General features: G+C 45.5%; 17 non-coding genes and 3 pseudogenes across 17 annotated transcripts; all 20 read left to right on the top strand.

The window, feature by feature from the left end:
• The first annotated feature begins 1,110 nt into the window (after positions 1–1,110).
• On the top strand, positions 1,111–1,301 carry LOC141227851 (U2 spliceosomal RNA). The gene has a single exon (XR_012294822.1). It is a non-coding gene; the product is annotated as a U2 spliceosomal RNA (small nuclear RNA).
• Positions 1,302–2,416: 1,115 nt separating this feature from the next.
• Positions 2,417–2,607, top strand: LOC141227862 (U2 spliceosomal RNA). Its single transcript, XR_012294833.1, has one exon. It is a non-coding gene; the product is annotated as a U2 spliceosomal RNA (small nuclear RNA).
• Positions 2,608–3,722: 1,115 nt separating this feature from the next.
• LOC141227874 (U2 spliceosomal RNA) lies at positions 3,723–3,913 on the top strand. Its single transcript, XR_012294844.1, has one exon. It is a non-coding gene; the product is annotated as a U2 spliceosomal RNA (small nuclear RNA).
• Positions 3,914–5,028: 1,115 nt separating this feature from the next.
• On the top strand, positions 5,029–5,219 carry LOC141227886 (U2 spliceosomal RNA). Its single transcript, XR_012294855.1, has one exon. It is a non-coding gene; the product is annotated as a U2 spliceosomal RNA (small nuclear RNA).
• Positions 5,220–6,334: 1,115 nt separating this feature from the next.
• LOC141227897 (U2 spliceosomal RNA) lies at positions 6,335–6,525 on the top strand. Its single transcript, XR_012294865.1, has one exon. It is a non-coding gene; the product is annotated as a U2 spliceosomal RNA (small nuclear RNA).
• A 1,115-nt stretch (positions 6,526–7,640) lies between these two features.
• Positions 7,641–7,831, top strand: LOC141227908 (U2 spliceosomal RNA). Its single transcript, XR_012294872.1, has one exon. It is a non-coding gene; the product is annotated as a U2 spliceosomal RNA (small nuclear RNA).
• Positions 7,832–8,946: 1,115 nt separating this feature from the next.
• On the top strand, positions 8,947–9,137 carry LOC141227919 (U2 spliceosomal RNA). The gene has a single exon (XR_012294879.1). It is a non-coding gene; the product is annotated as a U2 spliceosomal RNA (small nuclear RNA).
• Positions 9,138–10,252: 1,115 nt separating this feature from the next.
• LOC141227873 (U2 spliceosomal RNA) lies at positions 10,253–10,443 on the top strand. Its single transcript, XR_012294843.1, has one exon. It is a non-coding gene; the product is annotated as a U2 spliceosomal RNA (small nuclear RNA).
• Positions 10,444–11,558: 1,115 nt separating this feature from the next.
• Positions 11,559–11,749, top strand: LOC141227932 (U2 spliceosomal RNA). Its single transcript, XR_012294886.1, has one exon. It is a non-coding gene; the product is annotated as a U2 spliceosomal RNA (small nuclear RNA).
• A 1,115-nt stretch (positions 11,750–12,864) lies between these two features.
• LOC141227943 (U2 spliceosomal RNA) lies at positions 12,865–13,055 on the top strand. Its single transcript, XR_012294890.1, has one exon. It is a non-coding gene; the product is annotated as a U2 spliceosomal RNA (small nuclear RNA).
• A 1,997-nt stretch (positions 13,056–15,052) lies between these two features.
• On the top strand, positions 15,053–15,236 carry LOC141227909 (U2 spliceosomal RNA). The gene has a single exon (XR_012294873.1). It is a non-coding gene; the product is annotated as a U2 spliceosomal RNA (small nuclear RNA).
• Positions 15,237–16,351: 1,115 nt separating this feature from the next.
• LOC141227870 (U2 spliceosomal RNA) lies at positions 16,352–16,542 on the top strand. The gene has a single exon (XR_012294840.1). It is a non-coding gene; the product is annotated as a U2 spliceosomal RNA (small nuclear RNA).
• Positions 16,543–17,809: 1,267 nt separating this feature from the next.
• Positions 17,810–18,000, top strand: LOC141227871 (U2 spliceosomal RNA). The gene has a single exon (XR_012294841.1). It is a non-coding gene; the product is annotated as a U2 spliceosomal RNA (small nuclear RNA).
• A 1,267-nt stretch (positions 18,001–19,267) lies between these two features.
• On the top strand, positions 19,268–19,458 carry LOC141227845 (U2 spliceosomal RNA). The gene has a single exon (XR_012294816.1). It is a non-coding gene; the product is annotated as a U2 spliceosomal RNA (small nuclear RNA).
• A 1,115-nt stretch (positions 19,459–20,573) lies between these two features.
• LOC141227954 (U2 spliceosomal RNA) lies at positions 20,574–20,764 on the top strand. The gene has a single exon (XR_012294891.1). It is a non-coding gene; the product is annotated as a U2 spliceosomal RNA (small nuclear RNA).
• Positions 20,765–21,879: 1,115 nt separating this feature from the next.
• On the top strand, positions 21,880–21,971 carry LOC141227950 (U2 spliceosomal RNA; annotated as a pseudogene).
• Positions 21,972–22,734: 763 nt separating this feature from the next.
• On the top strand, positions 22,735–22,936 carry LOC141227923 (U2 spliceosomal RNA; annotated as a pseudogene).
• A 1,115-nt stretch (positions 22,937–24,051) lies between these two features.
• Positions 24,052–24,241, top strand: LOC141227888 (U2 spliceosomal RNA). The gene has a single exon (XR_012294857.1). It is a non-coding gene; the product is annotated as a U2 spliceosomal RNA (small nuclear RNA).
• Positions 24,242–25,356: 1,115 nt separating this feature from the next.
• Positions 25,357–25,546, top strand: LOC141227889 (U2 spliceosomal RNA). The gene has a single exon (XR_012294858.1). It is a non-coding gene; the product is annotated as a U2 spliceosomal RNA (small nuclear RNA).
• Positions 25,547–26,661: 1,115 nt separating this feature from the next.
• LOC141227951 (U2 spliceosomal RNA) lies at positions 26,662–26,753 on the top strand (annotated as a pseudogene).
• The last annotated feature ends 425 nt before the right edge of the window (positions 26,754–27,178 follow it).

The raw sequence follows: 27,178 nt of genomic DNA on the forward strand, positions 1-27,178 counted from the left end.
ATGCAGTTTCTAAAATCAGAAAGAATTGAATTCAATGTTTTTTGTTCATTTTGCTTGTTTGTCGGATTTTGGGATGGACTCTTTGGCTTTGCTTTTCTTCTCCTCATTGGATTTTTCATGTTCAAATTTGCAGAAGCCAGATTACAAGCTCATTTTGGTTCAACTTCAGCAACTGTGCATTGCATTGCCATGTAATGTGATGCAATGCTATCTTTCTAGCTCTCCCTTTTTACTTCCTTTTGGATAAACAGACATATTAGGCAAGCATTTTGGAGCTTTCACCTAAATAACTACAAGTGGTGAGATAAGCTGCACAATATAATTGACCTTTCAGTATATTGTTGCACACACACCATCTATTTAGCAAATGCCCTTGTTATCAACAGCAGCCTTTTAAACTCACCTGAGCTAACAGGTATGTGCGCTGGTTACTCTGCTGCGCTTAAAATTTCTTTTTTGGTTTGCTACAATGCCTTTTCTGAAACGTTGTCTCCTTCTGCTGGAACACTGACTTCTTTCATTTAATGCCTGCAGACTATAAAAGAGAACCCAACCCAAAAAGTTTGGTTGATTAGTCTGTGGCATTCTGTTAAACTGTTGCTTATGGCGGTCTTTGTGAGCTTCTCAGCGACATTCAGCCAGCCAGGTATCCTGCCTGCAGTAGATGGAATGTGGCAATGGAACGCTGGCTGCGCGTGTCATAATAGGCTCTGAGCCTTTATATACCTGTGCACAGCAGCAGCCACCTTCAGTCTGCTGCTGGACAGCCAGCAGCAGCAGCAGCAGGAGAGGTATGTAATCAGGAGCCCTCCTGCTAAGGGTAGACAGCTGCTCGTTCCACCCCACCCCCCGCCTTAATTGGTTCTCCTCCCTTCCAACGGTGTTGAGGCGGGTGGGAACAGCAGGGGGTGAAGGTGCTGTGTTTAAAGAGGTGGAGTTATGCAGATCTAAAACGCGTGGATTGCAGCAGCAGCAAGCCGAAAAGTGCAGGCATGTAAGGGATCTAGAGGTTGACAACATGTTTTCTTAACGGGAGTCCAGGAGCTCATCTCCACAAATGGACTTTTCAGGATCCTTGGGTGGCTCCGTAGTTTGAAACCAATTCTGGTTATCGCTTCTCGGCCTTTTGGCTAAGATCAAGTGTAGTATCTGTTCTTATCAGTTTAATATCTGATACGTCCCCTATCTGGGGACCATATATTAAATGGATTTTTAGAACAGGGAGATGGAAAAAGAGCTTGCTCTGTCCACTCCACGCATTGACCTGGTATTGCAGTATCTCCAGGACCGGTGCACCCCTTCTTTAATGCAGTTTCTAAAATCAGAAAGAATTGAATTCAATGTTTTTTGTTCATTTTGCTTGTTTGTCGGATTTTGGGATGGACTCTTTGGCTTTGCTTTTCTTCTCCTCATTGGATTTTTCATGTTCAAAGTTGCAGAAGCCAGATTACAAGCTCATTTTGGTTCAACTTCAGCAACTGTGCATTGCATTGCCATGTAATGTGATGCAATGCTATCTTTCTAGCTCTCCCTTTTTACTTCCTTTTGGATAAACAGACATATTAGGCAAGCATTTTGGAGCTTTCACCTAAATAACTACAGGTGGTGAGATAAGCTGCACAATATAATTGACCTTTCAGTATATTGTTGCACACACACCATCTATGTAGCAAATGCCCTTGTTAACAACAGCAGCCTTTTAAACTCACCTGAGCTAACAGGTATGTGCGCTGGTTACTCTGCTGTGCTTAAAATTTCTTTTTTGGTTTGCTACAATGCCTTTTCTGAAACGTTGTCTCCTTCTGCTGGAACACTGACTTCTTTCATTTAATGCCTGCAGACTATAAAAGAGAACCCAACCCAAAAAGTTTGGTTGATTAGTCTGTGGCATTCTGTTAAACTGTTGCTTATGGCGGTCTCTGTGAGCTTCTCAGCGACATTCAGCCAGCCAGGTATCCTGCCTGCAGTAGATGGAATGTGGCAATGGAACGCTGGCTGCGCGTGTCATAATAGGCTCTGAGCCTTTATATACCTGTGCACAGCAGCAGCCACCTTCAGTCTGCTGCTGGACAGCCAGCAGCAGCAGCAGCAGGAGAGGTATGTAATCAGGAGCCCTCCTGCTAAGGGTAGACAGCTGCTCGTTCCACCCCACCCCCCGCCTTAATTGGTTCTCCTCCCTTCCAACGGTGTTGAGGCGGGTGGGAACAGCAGGGGGTGAAGGTGCTGTGTTTAAAGAGGTGGAGTTATGCAGATCTAAAACGCGTGGATTGCAGCAGCAGCAAGCCGAAAAGTGCAGGCATGTAAGGGATCTAGAGGTTGACAACATGTCTTCTTAACGGGAGTCCAGGAGCTCATCTCCACAAATGGACTTTTCAGGATCCTTGGGTGGCTCCGTAGTTTGAAACCAATTCTAGTTATCGCTTCTCGGCCTTTTGGCTAAGATCAAGTGTAGTATCTGTTCTTATCAGTTTAATATCTGATACGTCCCCTATCTGGGGACCATATATTAAATGGATTTTTAGAACAGGGAGATGGAAAAAGAGCTTGCTCTGTCCACTCCACGCATTGACCTGGTATTGCAGTATCTCCAGGACCGGTGCACCCCTTCTTTAATGCAGTTTCTAAAATCAGAAAGAATTGAATTCAATGTTTTTTGTTCATTTTGCTTGTTTGTCGGATTTTGGGATGGACTCTTTGGCTTTGCTTTTCTTCTCCTCATTGGATTTTTCATGTTCAAAGTTGCAGAAGCCAGATTACAAGCTCATTTTGGTTCAACTTCAGCAACTGTGCATTGCATTGCCATGTAATGTGATGCAATGCTATCTTTCTAGCTCTCCCTTTTTACTTCCTTTTGGATAAACAGACATATTAGGCAAGCATTTTGGAGCTTTCACCTAAATAACTACAGGTGGTGAGATAAGCTGCACAATATAATTGACCATTCAGTATATTGTTGCACACACACCATCTATTTAGCAAATGCCCTTGTTATCAACAGCAGCCTTTTAAACTCACCTGAGCTAACAGGTATGTGCGCTGGTTACTCTGCTGCGCTTAAAATTTCTTTTTTGGTTTGCTACAATGCCTTTTCTGAAACGTTGTCTCCTTCTGCTGGAACACTGACTTCTTTCATTTAATGCCTGCAGACTATAAAAGAGAACCCAACCCAAAAAGTTTGGTTGATTAGTCTGTGGCATTCTGTTAAACTGTTGCTTATGGCGGTCTCTGTGAGCTTCTCAGCGACATTCAGCCAGCCAGGTATCCTGCCTGCAGTAGATGGAATGTGGCAATGGAACGCTGGCTGCGCGTGTCATAATAGGCTCTGAGCCTTTATATACCTGTGCACAGCAGCAGCCACCTTCAGTCTGCTGCTGGACAGCCAGCAGCAGCAGCAGCAGGAGAGGTATGTAATCAGGAGCCCTCCTGCTAAGGGTAGACAGCTGCTCGTTCCACCCCACCCCCCGCCTTAATTGGTTCTCCTCCCTTCCAACGGTGTTGAGGCGGGTGGGAACAGCAGGGGGTGAAGGTGCTGTGTTTAAAGAGGTGGAGTTATGCAGATCTAAAACGCGTGGATTGCAGCAGCAGCAAGCCGAAAAGTGCAGGCATGTAAGGGATCTAGAGGTTGACAACATGTCTTCTTAACGGGAGTCCAGGAGCTCATCTCCACAAATGGACTTTTCAGGATCCTTGGGTGGCTCCGTAGTTTGAAACCAATTCTGGTTATCGCTTCTCGGCCTTTTGGCTAAGATCAAGTGTAGTATCTGTTCTTATCAGTTTAATATCTGATACGTCCCCTATCTGGGGACCATATATTAAATGGATTTTTAGAACAGGGAGATGGAAAAAGAGCTTGCTCTGTCCACTCCACGCATTGACCTGGTATTGCAGTATCTCCAGGACCGGTGCACCCCTTCTTTAATGCAGTTTCTAAAATCAGAAAGAATTGAATTCAATGTTTTTTGTTCATTTTGCTTGTTTGTCGGATTTTGGGATGGACTCTTTGGCTTTGCTTTTCTTCTCCTCATTGGATTTTTCATGTTCAAAGTTGCAGAAGCCAGATTACAAGCTCATTTTGGTTCAACTTCAGCAACTGTGCATTGCATTGCCATGTAATGTGATGCAATGCTATCTTTCTAGCTCTCCCTTTTTACTTCCTTTTGGATAAACAGACATATTAGGCAAGCATTTTGGAGCTTTCACCTAAATAACTACAGGTGGTGAGATAAGCTGCACAATATAATTGACCTTTCAGTATATTGTTGCACACACACCATCTATTTAGCAAATGCCCTTGTTATCAACAGCAGCCTTTTAAACTCACCTGAGCTAACAGGTATGTGCGCTGGTTACTCTGCTGCGCTTAAAATTTCTTTTTTGGTTTGCTACAATGCCTTTTCTGAAACGTTGTCTCCTTCTGCTGGAACACTGACTTCTTTCATTTAATGCCTGCAGACTATAAAAGAGAACCCAACCCAAAAAGTTTGGTTGATTAGTCTGTGGCATTCTGTTAAACTGTTGCTTATGGCGGTCTCTGTGAGCTTCTCAGCGACATTCAGCCAGCCAGGTATCCTGCCTGCAGTAGATGGAATGTGGCAATGGAACGCTGGCTGCGCGTGTCATAATAGGCTCTGAGCCTTTATATACCTGTGCACAGCAGCAGCCACCTTCAGTCTGCTGCTGGACAGCCAGCAGCAGCAGCAGCAGGAGAGGTATGTAATCAGGAGCCCTCCTGCTAAGGGTAGACAGCTGCTCGTTCCACCCCACCCCCCGCCTTAATTGGTTCTCCTCCCTTCCAACGGTGTTGAGGCGGGTGGGAACAGCAGGGGGTGAAGGTGCTGTGTTTAAAGAGGTGGAGTTATGCAGATCTAAAAAGCGTGGATTGCAGCAGCAGCAAGCCGAAAAGTGCAGGCATGTAAGGGATCTAGAGGTTGACAACATGTCTTCTTAACGGGAGTCCAGGAGCTCATCTCCACAAATGGACTTTTCAGGATCCTTGGGTGGCTCCGTAGTTTGAAACCAATTCTGGTTATCGCTTCTCGGCCTTTTGGCTAAGATCAAGTGTAGTATCTGTTCTTATCAGTTTAATATCTGATACGTCCCCTATCTGGGGACCATATATTAAATGGATTTTTAGAACAGGGAGATGGAAAAAGAGCTTGCTCTGTCCACTCCACGCATTGACCTGGTATTGCAGTATCTCCAGGACCGGTGCACCCCTTCTTTAATGCAGTTTCTAAAATCAGAAAGAATTGAATTCAATGTTTTTTGTTCATTTTGCTTGTTTGTCGGATTTTGGGATGGACTCTTTGGCTTTGCTTTTCTTCTCCTCATTGGATTTTTCATGTTCAAAGTTGCAGAAGCCAGATTACAAGCTCATTTTGGTTCAACTTCAGCAACTGTGCATTGCATTGCCATGTAATGTGATGCAATGCTATCTTTCTAGCTCTCCCTTTTTACTTCCTTTTGGATAAACAGACATATTAGGCAAGCATTTTGGAGCTTTCACCTAAATAACTACAGGTGGTGAGATAAGCTGCACAATATAATTGACCTTTCAGTATATTGTTGCACACACACCATCTATTTAGCAAATGCCCTTGTTATCAACAGCAGCCTTTTAAACTCACCTGAGCTAACAGGTATGTGCGCTGGTTACTCTGCTGCGCTTAAAATTTCTTTTTTGGTTTGCTACAATGCCTTTTCTGAAACGTTGTCTCCTTCTGCTGGAACACTGACTTCTTTCATTTAATGCCTGCAGACTATAAAAGAGAACCCAACCCAAAAAGTTTGGTTGATTAGTCTGTGGCATTCTGTTAAACTGTTGCTTATGGCGGTCTCTGTGAGCTTCTCAGCGACATTCAGCCAGCCAGGTATCCTGCCTGCAGTAGATGGAATGTGGCAATGGAACGCTGGCTGCGCGTGTCATAATAGGCTCTGAGCCTTTATATACCTGTGCACAGCAGCAGCCACCTTCAGTCTGCTGCTGGACAGCCAGCAGCAGCAGCAGCAGGAGAGGTATGTAATCAGGAGCCCTCCTGCTAAGGGTAGACAGCTGCTCGTTCCACCCCACCCCCCGCCTTAATTGGTTCTCCTCCCTTCCAACGGTGTTGAGGCGGGTGGGAACAGCAGGGGGTGAAGGTGCTGTGTTTAATGAGGTGGAGTTATGCAGATCTAAAACGCGTGGATTGCAGCAGCAGCAAGCCGAAAAGTGCAGGCATGTAAGGGATCTAGAGGTTGACAACATGTCTTCTTAACGGGAGTCCAGGAGCTCATCTCCACAAATGGACTTTTCAGGATCCTTGGGTGGCTCTGTAGTTTGAAACCAATTCTGGTTATCGCTTCTCGGCCTTTTGGCTAAGATCAAGTGTAGTATCTGTTCTTATCAGTTTAATATCTGATACGTCCCCTATCTGGGGACCATATATTAAATGGATTTTTAGAACAGGGAGATGGAAAAAGAGCTTGCTCTGTCCACTCCACGCATTGACCTGGTATTGCAGTATCTCCAGGACCGGTGCACCCCTTCTTTAATGCAGTTTCTAAAATCAGAAAGAATTGAATTCAATGTTTTTTGTTCATTTTGCTTGTTTGTCGGATTTTGGGATGGACTCTTTGGCTTTGCTTTTCTTCTCCTCATTGGATTTTTCATGTTCAAAGTTGCAGAAGCCAGATTACAAGCTCATTTTGGTTCAACTTCAGCAACTGTGCATTGCATTGCCATGTAATGTGATGCAATGCTATCTTTCTAGCTCTCCCTTTTTACTTCCTTTTGGATAAACAGACATATTAGGCAAGCATTTTGGAGCTTTCACCTAAATAACTACAGGTGGTGAGATAAGCTGCACAATATAATTGACCTTTCAGTATATTGTTGCACACACACCATCTATTTAGCAAATGCCCTTGTTATCAACAGCAGCCTTTTAAACTCACCTGAGCTAACAGGTATGTGCGCTGGTTACTCTGCTGCGCTTAAAATTTCTTTTTTGGTTTGCTACAATGCCTTTTCTGAAACGTTGTCTCCTTCTGCTGGAACACTGACTTCTTTCATTTAATGCCTGCAGACTATAAAAGAGAACCCAACCCAAAAAGTTTGGTTGATTAGTCTGTGGCATTCTGTTAAACTGTTGCTTATGGCGGTCTCTGTGAGCTTCTCAGCGACATTCAGCCAGCCAGGTATCCTGCCTGCAGTAGATGGAATGTGGCAATGGAACGCTGGCTGCGCGTGTCATAATAGGCTCTGAGCCTTTATATACCTGTGCACAGCAGCAGCCACCTTCAGTCTGCTGCTGGACAGCCAGCAGCAGCAGCAGCAGGAGAGGTATGTAATCAGGAGCCCTCCTGCTAAGGGTAGACAGCTGCTCGTTCCACCCCACCCCCCGCCTTAATTGGTTCTCCTCCCTTCCAACGGTGTTGAGGCGGGTGGGAACAGCAGGGGGTGAAGGTGCTGTGTTTAAAGAGGTGGAGTTATGCAGATCTAAAACGCGTGGATTGCAGCAGCAGCAAGCCGAAAAGTGCAGGCATGTAAGGGATCTAGAGGTTGACAACATGTCTTCTTAACGGGAGTCCAGGAGCTCATCTCCACAAATGGACTTTTCAGGATCCTTGGGTGGCTCCGTAGTTTGAAACCAATTCTGGTTATCGCTTCTCGGCCTTTTGGCTAAGATCAAGTGTAGTATCTGTTCTTATCAGTTTAATATCTGATACGTCCCCTATCTGGGGACCATATATTAAATGGATTTTTAGAACAGGGAGATGGAAAAAGAGCTTGCTCTGTCCACTCCACGCATTGACCTGGTATTGCAGTATCTCCAGGACCGGTGCACCCCTTCTTTAATGCAGTTTCTAAAATCAGAAAGAATTGAATTCAATGTTTTTTGTTCATTTTGCTTGTTTGTCGGATTTTGGGATGGACTCTTTGGCTTTGCTTTTCTTCTCCTCATTGGATTTTTCATGTTCAAAGTTGCAGAAGCCAGATTACAAGCTCATTTTGGTTCAACTTCAGCAACTGTGCATTGCATTGCCATGTAATGTGATGCAATGCTATCTTTCTAGCTCTCCCTTTTTACTTCCTTTTGGATAAACAGACATATTAGGCAAGCATTTTGGAGCTTTCACCTAAATAACTACAGGTGGTGAGATAAGCTGCACAATATAATTGACCTTTCAGTATATTGTTGCACACACACCATCTATTTAGCAAATGCCCTTGTTATCAACAGCAGCCTTTTAAACTCACCTGAGCTAACAGGTATGTGCGCTGGTTACTCTGCTGCGCTTAAAATTTCTTTTTTGGTTTGCTACAATGCCTTTTCTGAAACGTTGTCTCCTTCTGCTGGAACACTGACTTCTTTCATTTAATGCCTGCAGACTATAAAAGAGAACCCAACCCAAAAAGTTTGGTTGATTAGTCTGTGGCATTCTGTTAAACTGTTGCTTATGGCGGTCTCTGTGAGCTTCTCAGCGACATTCAGCCAGCCAGGTATCCTGCCTGCAGTAGATGGAATGTGGCAATGGAACGCTGGCTGCGCGTGTCATAATAGGCTCTGAGCCTTTATATACCTGTGCACAGCAGCAGCCACCTTCAGTCTGCTGCTGGACAGCCAGCAGCAGCAGCAGCAGGAGAGGTATGTAATCAGGAGCCCTCCTGCTAAGGGTAGACAGCTGCTCGTTCCACCCCACCCCCCGCCTTAATTGGTTCTCCTCCCTTCCAACGGTGTTGAGGCGGGTGGGAACAGCAGGGGGTGAAGGTGCTGTGTTTAAAGAGGTGGAGTTATGCAGATCTAAAACGCGTGGATTGCAGCAGCAGCAAGCCGAAAAGTGCAGGCATGTAAGGGATCTAGAGGTTGACAACATGTCTTCTTAACGGGAGTCCAGGAGCTCATCTCCACAAATGGACTTTTCAGGATCCTTGGGTGGCTCCGTAGTTTGAAACCAATTCTGGTTATCGCTTCTCGGCCTTTTGGCTAAGATCAAGTGTAGTATCTGTTCTTATCAGTTTAATATCTGATACGTCCCCTATCTGGGGACCATATATTAAATGGATTTTTAGAACAGGGAGATGGAAAAAGAGCTTGCTCTGTCCACTCCACGCATTGACCTGGTATTGCAGTATCTCCAGGACCGGTGCACCCCTTCTTTAATGCAGTTTCTAAAATCAGAAAGAATTGAATTCAATGTTTTTTGTTCATTTTGCTTGTTTGTCGGATTTTGGGATGGACTCTTTGGCTTTGCTTTTCTTCTCCTCATTGGATTTTTCATGTTCAAAGTTGCAGAAGCCAGATTACAAGCTCATTTTGGTTCAACTTCAGCAACTGTGCATTGCATTGCCATGTAATGTGATGCAATGCTATCTTTCTAGCTCTCCCTTTTTACTTCCTTTTGGATAAACAGACATATTAGGCAAGCATTTTGGAGCTTTCACCTAAATAACTACAGGTGGTGAGATAAGCTGCACAATATAATTGACCTTTCAGTATATTGTTGCACACACACCATCTATTTAGCAAATGCCCTTGTTATCAACAGCAGCCTTTTAAACTCACCTGAGCTAACAGGTATGTGCGCTGGTTACTCTGCTGCGCTTAAAATTTCTTTTTTGGTTTGCTACAATGCCTTTTCTGAAACGTTGTCTCCTTCTGCTGGAACACTGACTTCTTTCATTTAATGCCTGCAGACTATAAAAGAGAACCCAACCCAAAAAGTTTGGTTGATTAGTCTGTGGCATTCTGTTAAACTGTTGCTTATGGCGGTCTCTGTGAGCTTCTCAGCGACATTCAGCCAGCCAGGTATCCTGCCTGCAGTAGATGGAATGTGGCAATGGAACGCTGGCTGCGCGTGTCATAATAGGCTCTGAGCCTTTATATACCTGTGCACAGCAGCAGCCACCTTCAGTCTGCTGCTGGACAGCCAGCAGCAGCAGCAGCAGGAGAGGTATGTAATCAGGAGCCCTCCTGCTAAGGGTAGACAGCTGCTCGTTCCACCCCACCCCCCGCCTTAATTGGTTCTCCTCCCTTCCAACGGTGTTGAGGCGGGTGGGAACAGCAGGGGGTGAAGGTGCTGTGTTTAAAGAGGTGGAGTTATGCAGATCTAAAACGCGTGGATTGCAGCAGCAGCAAGCCGAAAAGTGCAGGCATGTAAGGGATCTAGAGGTTGACAACATGTCTTCTTAACGGGAGTCCAGGAGCTCATCTCCACAAATGGACTTTTCAGGATCCTTGGGTGGCTCCGTAGTTTGAAACCAATTCTGGTTATCGCTTCTCGGCCTTTTGGCTAAGATCAAGTGTAGTATCTGTTCTTATCAGTTTAATATCTGATACGTCCCCTATCTGGGGACCATATATTAAATGGATTTTTAGAACAGGGAGATGGGAAAAGAGCTTGCTCTGTCCACTCCACGCATTGACCTGGTATTGCAGTATCTCCAGGACCGGTGCACCCCTTCTTTAATGCAGTTTCTAAAATCAGAAAGAATTGAATTCAATGTTTTTTGTTCATTTTGCTTGTTTGTCGGATTTTGGGATGGACTCTTTGGCTTTGCTTTTCTTCTCCTCATTGGATTTTTCATGTTCAAAGTTGCAGAAGCCAGATTACAAGCTCATTTTGGTTCAACTTCAGCAACTGTGCATTGCATTGCCATGTAATGTGATGCAATGCTATCTTTCTAGCTCTCCCTTTTTACTTCCTTTTGGATAAACAGACATATTAGGCAAGCATTTTGGAGCTTTCACCTAAATAACTACAGGTGGTGAGATAAGCTGCACAATATAATTGACCTTTCAGTATATTTTTGCACACACACCATCTATTTAGCAAATGCCCTTGTTATCAACAGCAGCCTTTTAAACTCACTTGAGCTAACAGGTATGTGCGCTGGTTACTCTGCTGCGCTTAAAATTTCTTTTTTGGTTTGCTACAATGCCTTTTCTGAAACGTTGTCTCCTTCTGCTGGAACACTGACTTCTTTCATTTAATGCCTGCAGACTATAAAAGAGAACCCAACCCAAAAAGTTTGGTTGATTAGTCTGTGGCATTCTGTTAAACTGTTGCTTATGGCGGTCTCTGTGAGCTTCTCAGCGACATTCAGCCAGCCAGGTATCCTGCCTGCAGTAGATGGAATGTGGCAATGGAACGCTGGCTGCGCGTGTCATAATAGGCTCTGAGCCTTTATATACCTGTGCACAGCAGCAGCCACCTTCAGTCTGCTGCTGGACAGCCAGCAGCAGCAGCAGCAGGAGAGGTATGTAATCAGGAGCCCTCCTGCTAAGGGTAGACAGCTGCTCGTTCCACCCCACCCCCCGCCTTAATTGGTTCTCCTCCCTTCCAACGGTGTTGAGGCGGGTGGGAACAGCAGGGGGTGAAGGTGCTGTGTTTAAAGAGGTGGAGTTATGCAGATCTAAAACGCGTGGATTGCAGCAGCAGCAAGCCGAAAAGTGCAGGCATGTAAGGGATCTAGAGGTTGACAACATGTCTTCTTAACGGGAGTCCAGGAGCTCATCTCCACAAATGGACTTTTCAGGATCCTTGGGTGGCTCCGTAGTTTGAAACCAATTCTGGTTATCGCTTCTCGGCCTTTTGGCTAAGATCAAGTGTAGTATCTGTTCTTATCAGTTTAATATCTGATACGTCCCCTATCTGGGGACCATATATTAAATGGATTTTTAGAACAGGGAGATGGAAAAAGAGCTTGCTCTGTCCACTCCACGCATTGACCTGGTATTGCAGTATCTCCAGGACCGGTGCACCCCTTCTTTAATGCAGTTTCTAAAATCAGAAAGAATTGAATTCAATGTTTTTTGTTCATTTTGCTTGTTTGTCGGATTTTGGGATGGACTCTTTGGCTTTGCTTTTCTTCTCCTCATTGGATTTTTCATGTTCAAAGTTGCAGAAGCCAGATTACAAGCTCATTTTGGTTCAACTTCAGCAACTGTGCATTGCATTGCCATGTAATGTGATGCAATGCTATCTTTCTAGCTCTCCCTTTTTACTTCCTTTTGGATAAACAGACATATTAGGCAAGCATTTTGGAGCTTTCACCTAAATAACTACAGGTGGTGAGATAAGCTGCACAATATAATTGACCTTTCAGTATATTGTTGCACACACACCATCTATTTAGCAAATGCCCTTGTTATCAACAGCAGCCTTTTAAACTCACCTGAGCTAACAGGTATGTGCGCTGGTTACTCTGCTGCGCTTAAAATTTCTTTTTTGGTTTGCTACAATGCCTTTTCTGAAACGTTGTCTCCTTCTGCTGGAACACTGACTTCTTTCATTTAATGCCTGCAGACTATAAAAGAGAACCCAACCCAAAAAGTTTGGTTGATTAGTCTGTGGCATTCTGTTAAACTGTTGCTTATGGCGGTCTCTGTGAGCTTCTCAGCGACATTCAGCCAGCCAGGTATCCTGCCTGCAGTAGATGGAATGTGGCAATGGAACGCTGGCTGCGCGTGTCATAATAGGCTCTGAGCCTTTATATACCTGTGCACAGCAGCAGCCACCTTCAGTCTGCTGCTGGACAGCCAGCAGCAGCAGCAGCAGGAGAGGTATGTAATCAGGAGCCCTCCTGCTAAGGGTAGACAGCTGCTCGTTCCACCCCACCCCCCGCCTTAATTGGTTCTCCTCCCTTCCAACGGTGTTGAGGCGGGTGGGAACAGCAGGGGGTGAAGGTGCTGTGTTTAAAGAGGTGGAGTTATGCAGATCTAAAACGCGTGGATTGCAGCAGCAGCAAGCCGAAAAGTGCAGGCATGTAAGGGATCTAGAGGTTGACAACATGTCTTCTTAACGGGAGTCCAGGAGCTCATCTCCACAAATGGACTTTTCAGGATCCTTGGGTGGCTCCGTAGTTTGAAACCAATTCTGGTTATCGCTTCTCGGCCTTTTGGCTAAGATCAAGTGTAGTATCTGTTCTTATCAGTTTAATATCTGATACGTCCCCTATCTGGGGACCATATATTAAATGGATTTTTAGAACAGGGAGATGGAAAAAGAGCTTGCTCTGTCCACTCCACGCATTGACCTGGTATTGCAGTATCTCCAGGACCGGTGCACCCCTTCTTTAATGCAGTTTCTAAAATCAGAAAGAATTGAATTCAATGTTTTTTGTTCATTTTGCTTGTTTGTCGGATTTTGGGATGGACTCTTTGGCTTTGCTTTTCTTCTCCTCATTGGATTTTTCATGTTCAAAGTTGCAGAAGCCAGATTACAAGCTCATTTTGGTTCAACTTCAGCAACTGTGCATTGCATTGCCATGTAATGTGATGCAATGCTATCTTTCTAGCTCTCCCTTTTTACTTCCTTTTGGATAAACAGACATATTAGGCAAGCATTTTGGAGCTTTCACCTAAATAACTACAGGTGGTGAGATAAGCTGCACAATATAATTGACCTTTCAGTATATTGTTGCACACACACCATCTATTTAGCAAATGCCCTTGTTATCAACAGCAGCCTTTTAAACTCACCTGAGCTAACAGGTATGTGCGCTGGTTACTCTGCTGCGCTTAAAATTTCTTTTTTGGTTTGCTACAATGCCTTTTCTGAAACGTTGTCTCCTTCTGCTGGAACACTGACTTCTTTCATTTAATGCCTGCAGACTATAAAAGAGAACCCAACCCAAAAAGTTTGGTTGATTAGTCTGTGGCATTCTGTTAAACTGTTGCTTATGGCGGTCTCTGTGAGCTTCTCAGCGACATTCAGCCAGCCAGGTATCCTGCCTGCAGTAGATGGAATGTGGCAATGGAACGCTGGCTGCGCGTGTCATAATAGGCTCTGAGCCTTTATATACCTGTGCACAGCAACAGCCACCTTCAGTCTGCTGCTGGACAGCCAGCAGCAGCAGCAGCAGGAGAGGTATGTAATCAGGAGCCCTCCTGCTAAGGGTAGACAGCTGCTCGTTCCACCCCACCCACCGCCTTAATTGGTTCTCCTCCCTTCCAACGGTGTTGAGGCGGGTGGGAACAGCAGGGGGTGAAGGTGCTGTGTTTAAAGAGGTGGAGTTATGCAGATCTAAAACGCGTGGATTGCAGCAGCAGCAAGCCGAAAAGTGCAGGCATGTAAGGGATCTAGAGGTTGACAACATGTCTTCTTAACGGGAGTCCAGGAGCTCATCTCCACAAATGGACTTTTCAGGATCCTTGGGTGGCTCCGTAGTTTGAAACCAATTCTGGTTATCGCTTCTCGGCCTTTTGGCTAAGATCAGGTGTAGTATATTTCGAAAAGGCGGTTTTGGATGTTGGCCGCCCTAGTAGATTGATACATTATGCACACTGGGGTTTAGGCGCTTGTTAGTATGCCAGGTGGCTAATATAGTCATCTGGTGGAAAGCATGGCCCCCCAGGATCGACGCCATTGGGCCGGGGAAGATCGAAAGCCCGAAGTGTGAAGTGCCCCAGGAGTGGTGACCCTGGGGTGCCTTAACTCACTGGGATTGGGAACCCCACTTGAGTTTATGGCACATTTGCACAAGCACTTCAAATTTTCTTTCTTCGCACACACCCTTATTCCGGGCCTTCTGGCCTTAGGATGGGGAATTTTTCAATTCCCGGTCGAAGGTCCGGGCAGTATTATACTGTGAAACCTTCACTATTTATTTAATTTCTTTGTCACTGTGTGTCCACTTATTCACGTGTGTCACGTCCTACTAGGACTTTGTCGGGATGCGGTTCCCTTACGGGTTCCTCTCTTGGCAGGTCTAGGGGGGGAGTGTGTGGCCATCAGGTTCCGCTCCCCCCTGAACCCCCCCTGACTCTCCTCTTTTGGGAGGAGAGCTTTGTTGGCTCCCCTCTTCCGGGAGGGGAGCACAGTCTTTGGCTCCCAGTGCCTTGCTCGGGTGAGAACTCGGGCAGGTGCTGGGGGTAAGATTGGGTCGCCTCTGGCTTCGGCTGGAGGTGGCTTTTTGTCCCTGTTCCTCGCTGTGGCCTTTTGGCTCGGAGGGACGGGGAATGGTTTGGGGGACCCTTCTCCTTTTGGAGAGGGTTTCAAGAAGACCAGCATCCTAGTGCACTTTTTTTGTGGCACTTGTCACTTTTTTAAGCGCACTCGGGTTCTGTACACGAATTCGGGCTTTCGATAAAAAAAAAAAATCTGTTCTTATCAGTTTAATATCTGATACGTCCCCTATCTGGGGACCATATATTAAATGGATTTTTAGAACAGGGAGATGGAAAAAGAGCTTGCTCTGTCCACTCCACGCATTGACCTGGTATTGCAGTATCTCCAGGACCGGTGCACCCCTTCTTTAATGCAGTTTCTAAAATCAGAAAGAATTGAATTCAATGTTTTTTGTTCATTTTGCTTGTTTGTCGGATTTTGGGATGGACTCTTTGGCTTTGCTTTTCTTCTCCTCATTGGATTTTTCATGTTCAAAGTTGCAGAAGCCAGATTACAAGCTCATTTTGGTTCAACTTCAGCAACTGTGCATTGCATTGCCATGTAATGTGATGCAATGCTATCTTTCTAGCTCTCCCTTTTTACTTCCTTTTGGATAAACAGACATATTAGGCAAGCATTTTGGAGCTTTCACCTAAATAACTACAGGTGGTGAGATAAGCTGCACAATATAATTGACCTTTCAGTATATTGTTGCACACACACCATCTATTTAGCAAATGCCCTTGTTATCAACAGCAGCCTTTTAAACTCACCTGAGCTAACAGGTATGTGCGCTGGTTACTCTGCTGCGCTTAAAATTTCTTTTTTGGTTTGCTACAATGCCTTTTCTGAAACGTTGTCTCCTTCTGCTGGAACACTGACTTCTTTCATTTAATGCCTGCAGACTATAAAAGAGAACCCAACCCAAAAAGTTTGGTTGATTAGTCTGTGGCATTCTGTTAAACTGTTGCTTATGGCGGTCTCTGTGAGCTTCTCAGCGACATTCAGCCAGCCAGGTATCCTGCCTGCAGTAGATGGAATGTGGCAATGGAACGCTGGCTGCGCGTGTCATAATAGGCTCTGAGCCTTTATATACCTGTGCACAGCAGCAGCCACCTTCAGTCTGCTGCTGGACAGCCAGCAGCAGCAGCAGCAGGAGAGGTATGTAATCAGGAGCCCTCCTGCTAAGGGTAGACAGCTGCTCGTTCCACCCCACCCCCCACCTTAATTGGTTCTCCTCCCTTCCAACGGTGTTGAGGCGGGTGGGAACAGCAGGGGGTGAAGGTGCTGTGTTTAAAGAGGTGGAGTTATGCAGATCTAAAACGCGTGGATTGCAGCAGCAGCAAGCCGAAAAGTGCAGGCATGTAAGGGATCTAGAGGTTGACAACATGTCTTCTTAACGGGAGTCCAGGAGCTCATCTCCACAAATGGACTTTTCAGGATCCTTGGGTGGCTCCGTAGTTTGAAACCAATTCTGGTTATCGCTTCTCGGCCTTTTGGCTAAGATCAAGTGTAGTATCTGTTCTTATCAGTTTAATATCTGATACGTCCCCTATCTGGGGACCATATATTAAATGGATTTTTAGAACAGGGAGATGGAAAAAGAGCTTGCTCTGTCCACTCCACGCATTGACCTGGTATTGCAGTATCTCCAGGACCGGTGCACCCCATCTGTTCTTATCAGTTTAATATCTGATACGTCCCCTATCTGGGGACCATATATTAAATGGATTTTTAGAACAGGGAGATGGAAAAAGAGCTTGCTCTGTCCACTCCACGCACTGACCTGGTATTGCAGTATCTCCAGGACCGGTGCACCCCTTCTTTAATGCAGTTTCTAAAATCAGAAAGAATTGAATTCAATGTTTTTTGTTCATTTTGCTTGTTTGTCGGATTTTGGGATGGACTCTTTGGCTTTGCTTTTCTTCTCCTCATTGGATTTTTCATGTTCAAAGTTGCAGAAGCCAGATTACAAGCTCATTTTGGTTCAACTTCAGCAACTGTGCATTGCATTGCCATGTAATGTGATGCAATGCTATCTTTCTAGCTCTCCCTTTTTACTTCCTTTTGGATAAACAGACATATTAGGCAAGCATTTTGGAGCTTTCACCTAAATAACTACAGGTGGTGAGATAAGCTGCACAATATAATTGACCTTTCAGTATATTGTTGCACACACACCATCTATTTAGCAAATGCCCTTGTTATCAACAGCAGCCTTTTAAACTCACCTGAGCTAACAGGTATGTGCGCTGGTTACTCTGCTGCGCTTAAAATTTCTTTTTTGGTTTGCTACAATGCCTTTTCTGAAACGTTGTCTCCTTCTGCTGGAACACTGACTTCTTTCATTTAATGCCTGCAGACTATAAAAGAGAACCCAACCCAAAAAGTTTGGTTGATTAGTCTGTGGCATTCTGTTAAACTGTTGCTTATGGCGGTCTCTGTGAGCTTCTCAGCGACATTCAGCCAGCCAGGTATCCTGCCTGCAGTAGATGGAATGTGGCAATGGAACGCTGGCTGCGCGTGTCATAATAGGCTCTGAGCCTTTATATACCTGTGCACAGCAGCAGCCACCTTCAGTCTGCTGCTGGACAGCCAGCAGCAGCAGCAGCAGGAGAGGTATGTAATCAGGAGCCCTCCTGCTAAGGGTAGACAGCTGCTCGTTCCACCCCACCCCCCACCTTAATTGGTTCTCCTCCCTTCCAACGGTGTTGAGGCGGGTGGGAACAGCAGGGGGTGAAGGTGCTGTGTTTAAAGAGGTGGAGTTATGCAGATCTAAAACGCGTGGATTGCAGCAGCAGCAAGCCGAAAAGTGCAGGCATGTAAGGGATCTAGAGGTTGACAACATGTCTTCTTAACGGGAGTCCAGGAGCTCATCTCCACAAATGGACTTTTCAGGATCCTTGGGTGGCTCCGTAGTTTGAAACCAATTCTGGTTATCGCTTCTCGGCCTTTTGGCTAAGATCAAGTGTAGTATCTGTTCTTATCAGTTTAATATCTGATACGTCCCCTATCTGGGGACCATATATTAAATGGATTTTTAGAACAGGGAGATGGAAAAAGAGCTTGCTCTGTCCACTCCACGCATTGACCTGGTATTGCAGTATCTCCAGGACCGGTGCACCCCATCTGTTCTTATCAGTTTAATATCTGATACGTCCCCTATCTGGGGACCATATATTAAATGGATTTTTAGAACAGGGAGATGGAAAAAGAGCTTGCTCTGTCCACTCCACGCACTGACCTGGTATTGCAGTATCTCCAGGACCGGTGCACCCCTTCTTTAATGCAGTTTCTAAAATCAGAAAGAATTGAATTCAATGTTTTTTGTTCATTTTGCTTGTTTGTCGGATTTTGGGATGGACTCTTTGGCTTTGCTTTTCTTCTCCTCATTGGATTTTTCATGTTCAAAGTTGCAGAAGCCAGATTACAAGCTCATTTTGGTTCAACTTCAGCAACTGTGCATTGCATTGCCATGTAATGTGATGCAATGCTATCTTTCTAGCTCTCCCTTTTTACTTCCTTTTGGATAAACAGACATATTAGGCAAGCATTTTGGAGCTTTCACCTAAATAACTACAGGTGGTGAGATAAGCTGCACAATATAATTGACCTTTCAGTATATTGTTGCACACACACCATCTATTTAGCAAATGCCCTTGTTATCAACAGCAGCCTTTTAAACTCACCTGAGCTAACAGGTATGTGCGCTGGTTACTCTGCTGCGCTTAAAATTTCTTTTTTGGTTTGCTACAATGCCTTTTCTGAAACGTTGTCTCCTTCTGCTGGAACACTGACTTCTTTCATTTAATGCCTGCAGACTATAAAAGAGAACCCAACCCAAAAAGTTTGGTTGATTAGTCTGTGGCATTCTGTTAAACTGTTGCTTATGGCGGTCTCTGTGAGCTTCTCAGCGACATTCAGCCAGCCAGGTATCCTGCCTGCAGTAGATGGAATGTGGCAATGGAACGCTGGCTGCGCGTGTCATAATAGGCTCTGAGCCTTTATATACCTGTGCACAGCAGCAGCCACCTTCAGTCTGCTGCTGGACAGCCAGCAGCAGCAGCAGCAGGAGAGGTATGTAATCAGGAGCCCTCCTGCTAAGGGTAGACAGCTGCTCGTTCCACCCCACCCCCCGCCTTAATTGGTTCTCCTCCCTTCCAACGGTGTTGAGGCGGGTGGGAACAGCAGGGGGTGAAGGTGCTGTGTTTAAAGAGGTGGAGTTATGCAGATCTAAAACGCGTGGATTGCAGCAGCAGCAAGCCGAAAAGTGCAGGCATGTAAGGGATCTAGAGGTTGACAACATGTCTTCTTAACGGGAGTCCAGGAGCTCATCTCCACAAATGGACTTTTCAGGATCCTTGGGTGGCTCCGTAGTTTGAAACCAATTCTGGTTATCGCTTCTCGGCCTTTTGGCTAAGATCAAGTGTAGTATCTGTTCTTATCAGTTTAATATCTGATACGTCCCCTATCTGGGGACCATATATTAAATGGATTTTTAGAACAGGGAGATGGAAAAAGAGCTTGCTCTGTCCACTCCACGCATTGACCTGGTATTGCAGTATCTCCAGGACCAGTGCACCCCTTCTTTAATGCAGTTTCTAAAATCAGAAAGAATTGAATTCAATGTTTTTTGTTCATTTTGCTTGTTTGTCGGATTTTGGGATGGACTCTTTGGCTTTGCTTTTCTTCTCCTCATTGGATTTTTCATGTTCAAAGTTGCAGAAGCCAGATTACAAGCTCATTTTGGTTCAACTTCAGCAACTGTGCATTGCATTGCCATGTAATGTGATGCAATGCTATCTTTCTAGCTCTCCCTTTTTACTTCCTTTTGGATAAACAGACATATTAGGCAAGCATTTTGGAGCTTTCACCTAAATAACTACAGGTGGTGAGATAAGCTGCACAATATAATTGACCTTTCAGTATATTGTTGCACACACACCATCTATTTAGCAAATGCCCTTGTTATCAACAGCAGCCTTTTAAACTCACCTGAGCTAACAGGTATGTGCGCTGGTTACTCTGCTGCGCTTAAAATTTCTTTTTTGGTTTGCTACAATGCCTTTTCTGAAACGTTGTCTCCTTCTGCTGGAACACTGACTTCTTTCATTTAATGCCTGCAGACTATAAAAGAGAACCCAACCCAAAAAGTTTGGTTGATTAGTCTGTGGCATTCTGTTAAACTGTTGCTTATGGTGGTCTCTGTGAGCTTCTCAGCGACATTCAGCCAGCCAGGTATCCTGCCTGCAGTAGATGGAATGTGGCAATGGAACGCTGGCTGCGCGTGTCATAATAGGCTCTGAGCCTTTATATACCTGTGCACAGCAGCAGCCACCTTCAGTCTGCTGCTGGACAGCCAGCAGCAGCAGCAGCAGGAGAGGTATGTAATCAGGAGCCCTCCTGCTAAGGGTAGACAGCTGCTCGTTCCACCCCACCCCCCGCCTTAATTGGTTCTCCTCCCTTCCAACGGTGTTGAGGCGGGTGGGAACAGCAGGGGGTGAAGGTGCTGTGTTTAAAGAGGTGGAGTTATGCAGATCTAAAAAGCGTGGATTGCAGCAGCAGCAAGCCGAAAAGTGCAGGCATGTAAGGGATCTAGAGGTTGACAACATGTCTTCTTAACGGGAGTCCAGGAGCTCATCTCCACAAATGGACTTTTCAGGATCCTTGGGTGGCTCCGTAGTTTGAAACCAATTCTGGTTATCGCTTCTCGGCCTTTTGGCTAAGATCAAGTGTAGTATCTGTTCTTATCAGTTTAATATCTGATACGTCCCCTATCTGGGGACCATATATTAAATGGATTTTTAGAACAGGGAGATGGAAAAAGAGCTTGCTCTGTCCACTCCACGCATTGACCTGGTATTGCAGTATCTCCAGGACCGGTGCACCCCTTCTTTAATGCAGTTTCTAAAATCAGAAAGAATTGAATTCAATGTTTTTTGTTCATTTTGCTTGTTTGTCGGATTTTGGGATGGACTCTTTGGCTTTGCTTTTCTTCTCCTCATTGGATTTTTCATGTTCAAAGTTGCAGAAGCCAGATTACAAGCTCATTTTGGTTCAACTTCAGCAACTGTGCATTGCATTGCCATGTAATGTGATGCAATGCTATCTTTCTAGCTCTCCCTTTTTACTTCCTTTTGGATAAACAGACATATTAGGCAAGCATTTTGGAGCTTTCACCTAAATAACTACAGGTGGTGAGATAAGCTGCACAATATAATTGACCTTTCAGTATATTGTTGCACACACACCATCTATTTAGCAAATGCCCTTGTTATCAACAGCAGCCTTTTAAACTCACCTGAGCTAACAGGTATGTGCGCTGGTTACTCTGCTGCGCTTAAAATTTCTTTTTTGGTTTGCTACAATGCCTTTTCTGAAACGTTGTCTCCTTCTGCTGGAACACTGACTTCTTTCATTTAATGCCTGCAGACTATAAAAGAGAACCCAACCCAAAAAGTTTGGTTGATTAGTCTGTGGCATTCTGTTAAACTGTTGCTTATGGCGGTCTCTGTGAGCTTCTCAGCGACATTCAGCCAGCCAGGTATCCTGCCTGCAGTAGATGGAATGTGGCAATGGAACGCTGGCTGCGCGTGTCATAATAGGCTCTGAGCCTTTATATACCTGTGCACAGCAGCAGCCACCTTCAGTCTGCTGCTGGACAGCCAGCAGCAGCAGCAGCAGGAGAGGTATGTAATCAGGAGCCCTCCTGCTAAGGGTAGACAGCTGCTCGTTCCACCCCACCCCCCGCCTTAATTGGTTCTCCTCCCTTCCAACGGTGTTGAGGCGGGTGGGAACAGCAGGGGGTGAAGGTGCTGTGTTTAATGAGGTGGAGTTATGCAGATCTAAAACGCGTGGATTGCAGCAGCAGCAAGCCGAAAAGTGCAGGCATGTAAGGGATCTAGAGGTTGACAACATGTCTTCTTAACGGGAGTCCAGGGGCTCATCTCCACAAATGGACTTTTCAGGATCCTTGGGTGGCTCTGTAGTTTGAAACCAATTCTGGTTATCGCTTCTCGGCCTTTTGGCTAAGATCAAGTGTAGTATCTTTCGAAAAGGCGGTTTTGGATGTTGGCCGCCCTAGTAGATTGATACATTATGCACACTGGGGTTTAGGCGCTTGTTAGTACGCCAGGTGGCTAATATAGTCATCTGGTGGAAAGCATGGCCCCCCAGGATCGACGCCATTGGGCCGGGGAAGATCGAAAGCCCGAAGTGTGAAGTGCCCCAGGAGTGGTGACCCTGGGGTGCCTTAACTCACTGGGATTGGGAACCCCACTTGAGTTTATGGCACATTTGCACAAGCACTTCAAATTTTCTTTCTTCGCACACACCCTTATTCCGGGCCTTCTGGCCTTAGGATGGGGAATTTTTCAATTCCCGGTCGAAGGTCCGGGCAGTATTATACTGTGAATCCTTCACTATTTATTTAATTTCTTTGTCACTGTGTGTCCACTTATTCACGTGTGTCACGTCCTACTAGGATTTTGTCGGGATGCGGTTCCCTTACGGGTTCCTCTCTTGGCAGGTCTAGGGGGGGAGTGTGTGGCCATCAGGTTCCGCTCCCCCCTGAACCCCCCTGGCTCTCCTCTTTCAGGAGGAGAGCGTTGTTGGCTCCCCTCTTCCGGGAGGGGAGCACAGTCTTTGGCTCCCAGTGCCTTGCTCGGGTGAGAACTCGGGCAGGTGCTGGGGGTAAGATTGGGTCGCCTCTGGCTCCGGCTGGAGGTGGCTATTTGTCCCTGTTCCTCGCTGTGGCCTTCTGGCTCGGAGAGACGGGGAATGGTTTGGGGGACCCTTCTCCTTTTGGAGAGGGTTTCAAGAAGACCAGCATCCTAGTGCACTTTTTTTGTGGCACTTGTCACTTTTTTTAAGCGCACTCGGGTTTTGTACACGAATTCGGGCTTTCAAAAAATCTGTTCTTATCAGTTTAATATCTGATACGTCCCCTATCTGGGGACCATATATTAAATGGATTTTTAGAACAGGGAGATGGAAAAAGAGCTTGCTCTGTCCACTCCACGCATTGACCTGGTATTGCAGTATCTCCAGGACCGGTGCACCCCTTCTTTAATGCAGTTTCTAAAATCAGAAAGAATTGAATTCAATGTTTTTTGTTCATTTTGCTTGTTTGTCGGATTTTGGGATGGACTCTTTGGCTTTGCTTTTCTTCTCCTCATTGGATTTTTCATGTTCAAAGTTGCAGAAGCCAGATTACAAGCTCATTTTGGTTCAACTTCAGCAACTGTGCATTGCATTGCCATGTAATGTGATGCAATGCTATCTTTCTAGCTCTCCCTTTTTACTTCCTTTTGGATAAACAGACATATTAGGCAAGCATTTTGGAGCTTTCACCTAAATAACTACAGGTGGTGAGATAAGCTGCACAATATAATTGACCTTTCAGTATATTGTTGCACACACACCATCTATTTAGCAAATGCCCTTGTTATCAACAGCAGCCTTTTAAACTCACCTGAGCTAACAGGTATGTGCGCTGGTTACTCTGCTGCGCTTAAAATTTCTTTTTTGGTTTGCTACAATGCCTTTTCTGAAACGTTGTCTCCTTCTGCTGGAACACTGACTTCTTTCATTTAATGCCTGCAGACTATAAAAGAGAACCCAACCCAAAAAGTTTGGTTGATTAGTCTGTGGCATTCTGTTAAACTGTTGCTTATGGCGGTCTCTGTGAGCTTCTCAGCGACATTCAGCCAGCCAGGTATCCTGCCTGCAGTAGATGGAATGTGGCAATGGAACGCTGGCTGCGCGTGTCATAATAGGCTCTGAGCCTTTATATACCTGTGCACAGCAGCAGCCACCTTCAGTCTGCTGCTGGACAGCCAGCAGCAGCAGCAGCAGGAGAGGTATGTAATCAGGAGCCCTCCTGCTAAGGGTAGACAGCTGCTCGTTCCACCCCACCCCCCGCCTTAATTGGTTCTCCTCCCTTCCAACGGTGTTGAGGCGGGTGGGAACAGCAGGGGGTGAAGGTGCTGTGTTTAAAGAGGTGGAGTTATGCAGATCTAAAACGCGTGGATTGCAGCAGCAGCAAGCCGAAAAGTGCAGGCATGTAAGGGATCTAGAGGTTGACAACATGTCTTCTTAACGGGAGTCCAGGAGCTCATCTCCACAAATGGACTTTTCAGGATCCTTGGGTGGCTCCGTAGTTTGAAACCAATTCTGGTTATCGCTTCTCGGCCTTTTGGCTAAGATCAAGTGTAGTATCTGTTCTTATCAGTTTAATATCTGATACGTCCCCTATCTGGGGCCATATATTAAATGGATTTTTAGAACAGGGAGATGGAAAAAGAGCTTGCTCTGTCCACTCCACGCATTGACCTGGTATTGCAGTATCTCCAGGACCGGTGCACCCCTTCTTTAATGCAGTTTCTAAAATCAGAAAGAATTGAATTCAATGTTTTTTGTTCATTTTGCTTGTTTGTCGGATTTTGGGATGGACTCTTTGGCTTTGCTTTTCTTCTCCTCATTGGATTTTTCATGTTCAAAGTTGCAGAAGCCAGATTACAAGCTCATTTTGGTTCAACTTCAGCAACTGTGCATTGCATTGCCATGTAATGTGATGCAATGCTATCTTTCTAGCTCTCCCTTTTTACTTCCTTTTGGATAAACAGACATATTAGGCAAGCATTTTGGAGCTTTCACCTAAATAACTACAGGTGGTGAGATAAGCTGCACAATATAATTGACCTTTCAGTATATTTTTGCACACACACCATCTATTTAGCAAATGCCCTTGTTATCAACAGCAGCCTTTTAAACTCACCTGAGCTAACAGGTATGTGCGCTGGTTACTCTGCTGCGCTTAAAATTTCTTTTTTGGTTTGCTACAATGCCTTTTCTGAAACGTTGTCTCCTTCTGCTGGAACACTGACTTCTTTCATTTAATGCCTGCAGACTATAAAAGAGAACCCAACCCAAAAAGTTTGGTTGATTAGTCTGTGGCATTCTGTTAAACTGTTGCTTATGGCGGTCTCTGTGAGCTTCTCAGCGACATTCAGCCAGCCAGGTATCCTGCCTGCAGTAGATGGAATGTGGCAATGGAACGCTGGCTGCGCGTGTCATAATAGGCTCTGAGCCTTTATATACCTGTGCACAGCAGCAGCCACCTTCAGTCTGCTGCTGGACAGCCAGCAGCAGCAGCAGCAGGAGAGGTATGTAATCAGGAGCCCTCCTGCTAAGGGTAGACAGCTGCTCGTTCCACCCCACCCCCCGCCTTAATTGGTTCTCCTCCCTTCCAACGGTGTTGAGGCGGGTGGGAACAGCAGGGGGTGAAGGTGCTGTGTTTAAAGAGGTGGAGTTATGCAGATCTAAAACGCGTGGATTGCAGCAGCAGCAAGCCGAAAAGTGCAGGCATGTAAGGGATCTAGAGGTTGACAACATGTCTTCTTAACGGGAGTCCAGGAGCTCATCTCCACAAATGGACTTTTCAGGATCCTTGGGTGGCTCCGTAGTTTGAAACCAATTCTGGTTATCGCTTCTCGGCCTTTTGGCTAAGATCAAGTGTAGTATCTGTTCTTATCAGTTTAATATCTGATACGTCCCCTATCTGGGGCCATATATTAAATGGATTTTTAGAACAGGGAGATGGAAAAAGAGCTTGCTCTGTCCACTCCACGCATTGACCTGGTATTGCAGTATCTCCAGGACCGGTGCACCCCTTCTTTAATGCAGTTTCTAAAATCAGAAAGAATTGAATTCAATGTTTTTTGTTCATTTTGCTTGTTTGTCGGATTTTGGGATGGACTCTTTGGCTTTGCTTTTCTTCTCCTCATTGGATTTTTCATGTTCAAAGTTGCAGAAGCCAGATTACAAGCTCATTTTGGTTCAACTTCAGCAACTGTGCATTGCATTGCCATGTAATGTGATGCAATGCTATCTTTCTAGCTCTCCCTTTTTACTTCCTTTTGGATAAACAGACATATTAGGCAAGCATTTTGGAGCTTTCACCTAAATAACTACAGGTGGTGAGATAAGCTGCACAATATAATTGACCTTTCAGTATATTTTTGCACACACACCATCTATTTAGCAAATGCCCTTGTTATCAACAGCAGCCTTTTAAACTCACCTGAGCTAACAGGTATGTGCGCTGGTTACTCTGCTGCGCTTAAAATTTCTTTTTTGGTTTGCTACAATGCCTTTTCTGAAACGTTGTCTCCTTCTGCTGGAACACTGACTTCTTTCATTTAATGCCTGCAGACTATAAAAGAGAACCCAACCCAAAAAGTTTGGTTGATTAGTCTGTGGCATTCTGTTAAACTGTTGCTTATGGCGGTCTCTGTGAGCTTCTCAGCGACATTCAGCCAGCCAGGTATCCTGCCTGCAGTAGATGGAATGTGGCAATGGAACGCTGGCTGCGCGTGTCATAATAGGCTCTGAGCCTTTATATACCTGTGCACAGCAGCAGCCACCTTCAGTCTGCTGCTGGACAGCCAGCAGCAGCAGCAGCAGGAGAGGTATGTAATCAGGAGCCCTCCTGCTAAGGGTAGACAGCTGCTCGTTCCACCCCACCCCCCGCCTTAATTGGTTCTTCTCCCTTCCAACGGTGTTGAGGCGGGTGGGAACAGCAGGGGGTGAAGGTGCTGTGTTTAAAGAGGTGGAGTTATGCAGATCTAAAACGCGTGGATTGCAGCAGCAGCAAGCCGAAAAGTGCAGGCATGTAAGGGATCTAGAGGTTGACAACATGTCTTCTTAACGGGAGTCCAGGAGCTCATCTCCACAAATGGACTTTTCAGGATCCTTGGGTGGCTCCGTAGTTTGAAACCAATTCTGGTTATCGCTTCTCGGCCTTTTGGCTAAGATCAAGTGTAGTATCTTTCGAAAAGGCGGTTTTGGATGTTGGCCGCCCTAGTAGATTGATACATTATGCACACTGGGGTTTAGGCGCTTGTTAGTACGCCAGGTGGCTAATATAGTCATCTGGTGGAAAGCATGGCCCCCCAGGATCGACGCCATTGGGCCGGGAAAGATCGAAAGCCCGAAGTGTGAAGTGCCCCAGGAGTGGTGACCCTGGGGTGCCTTAACTCACTGGGATTGGGAACCCCACTTGAGTTTATGGCACATTTGCACAAGCACTTCAAATTTTCTTTCTTCGCACACACCCTTATTCCGGGCCTTCTGGCCTTAGGATGGGCAATTTTTCAATTCCCGGTCGAAGGTCCGGGCAGTATTATACTGTGAAACCTTCACTATTTATTTAATTTCTTTGTCACTGTGTGTCCACTTATTCACGTGTGTCACGTCCTACTAGGATTTTGTCGGGATGCGGTTCCCTTATGGGTTCCTCTCTTGG

The sequence above is a fragment of the Phyllobates terribilis genome, unplaced genomic scaffold (assembly GCF_046119375.1).
Source record: "Phyllobates terribilis strain yellow unplaced genomic scaffold, ASM4611937v1 Scaffold_434__1_contigs__length_1565206, whole genome shotgun sequence".
In the NCBI taxonomy this organism is placed as follows: Eukaryota; Metazoa; Chordata; class Amphibia; order Anura; family Dendrobatidae; genus Phyllobates; species Phyllobates terribilis.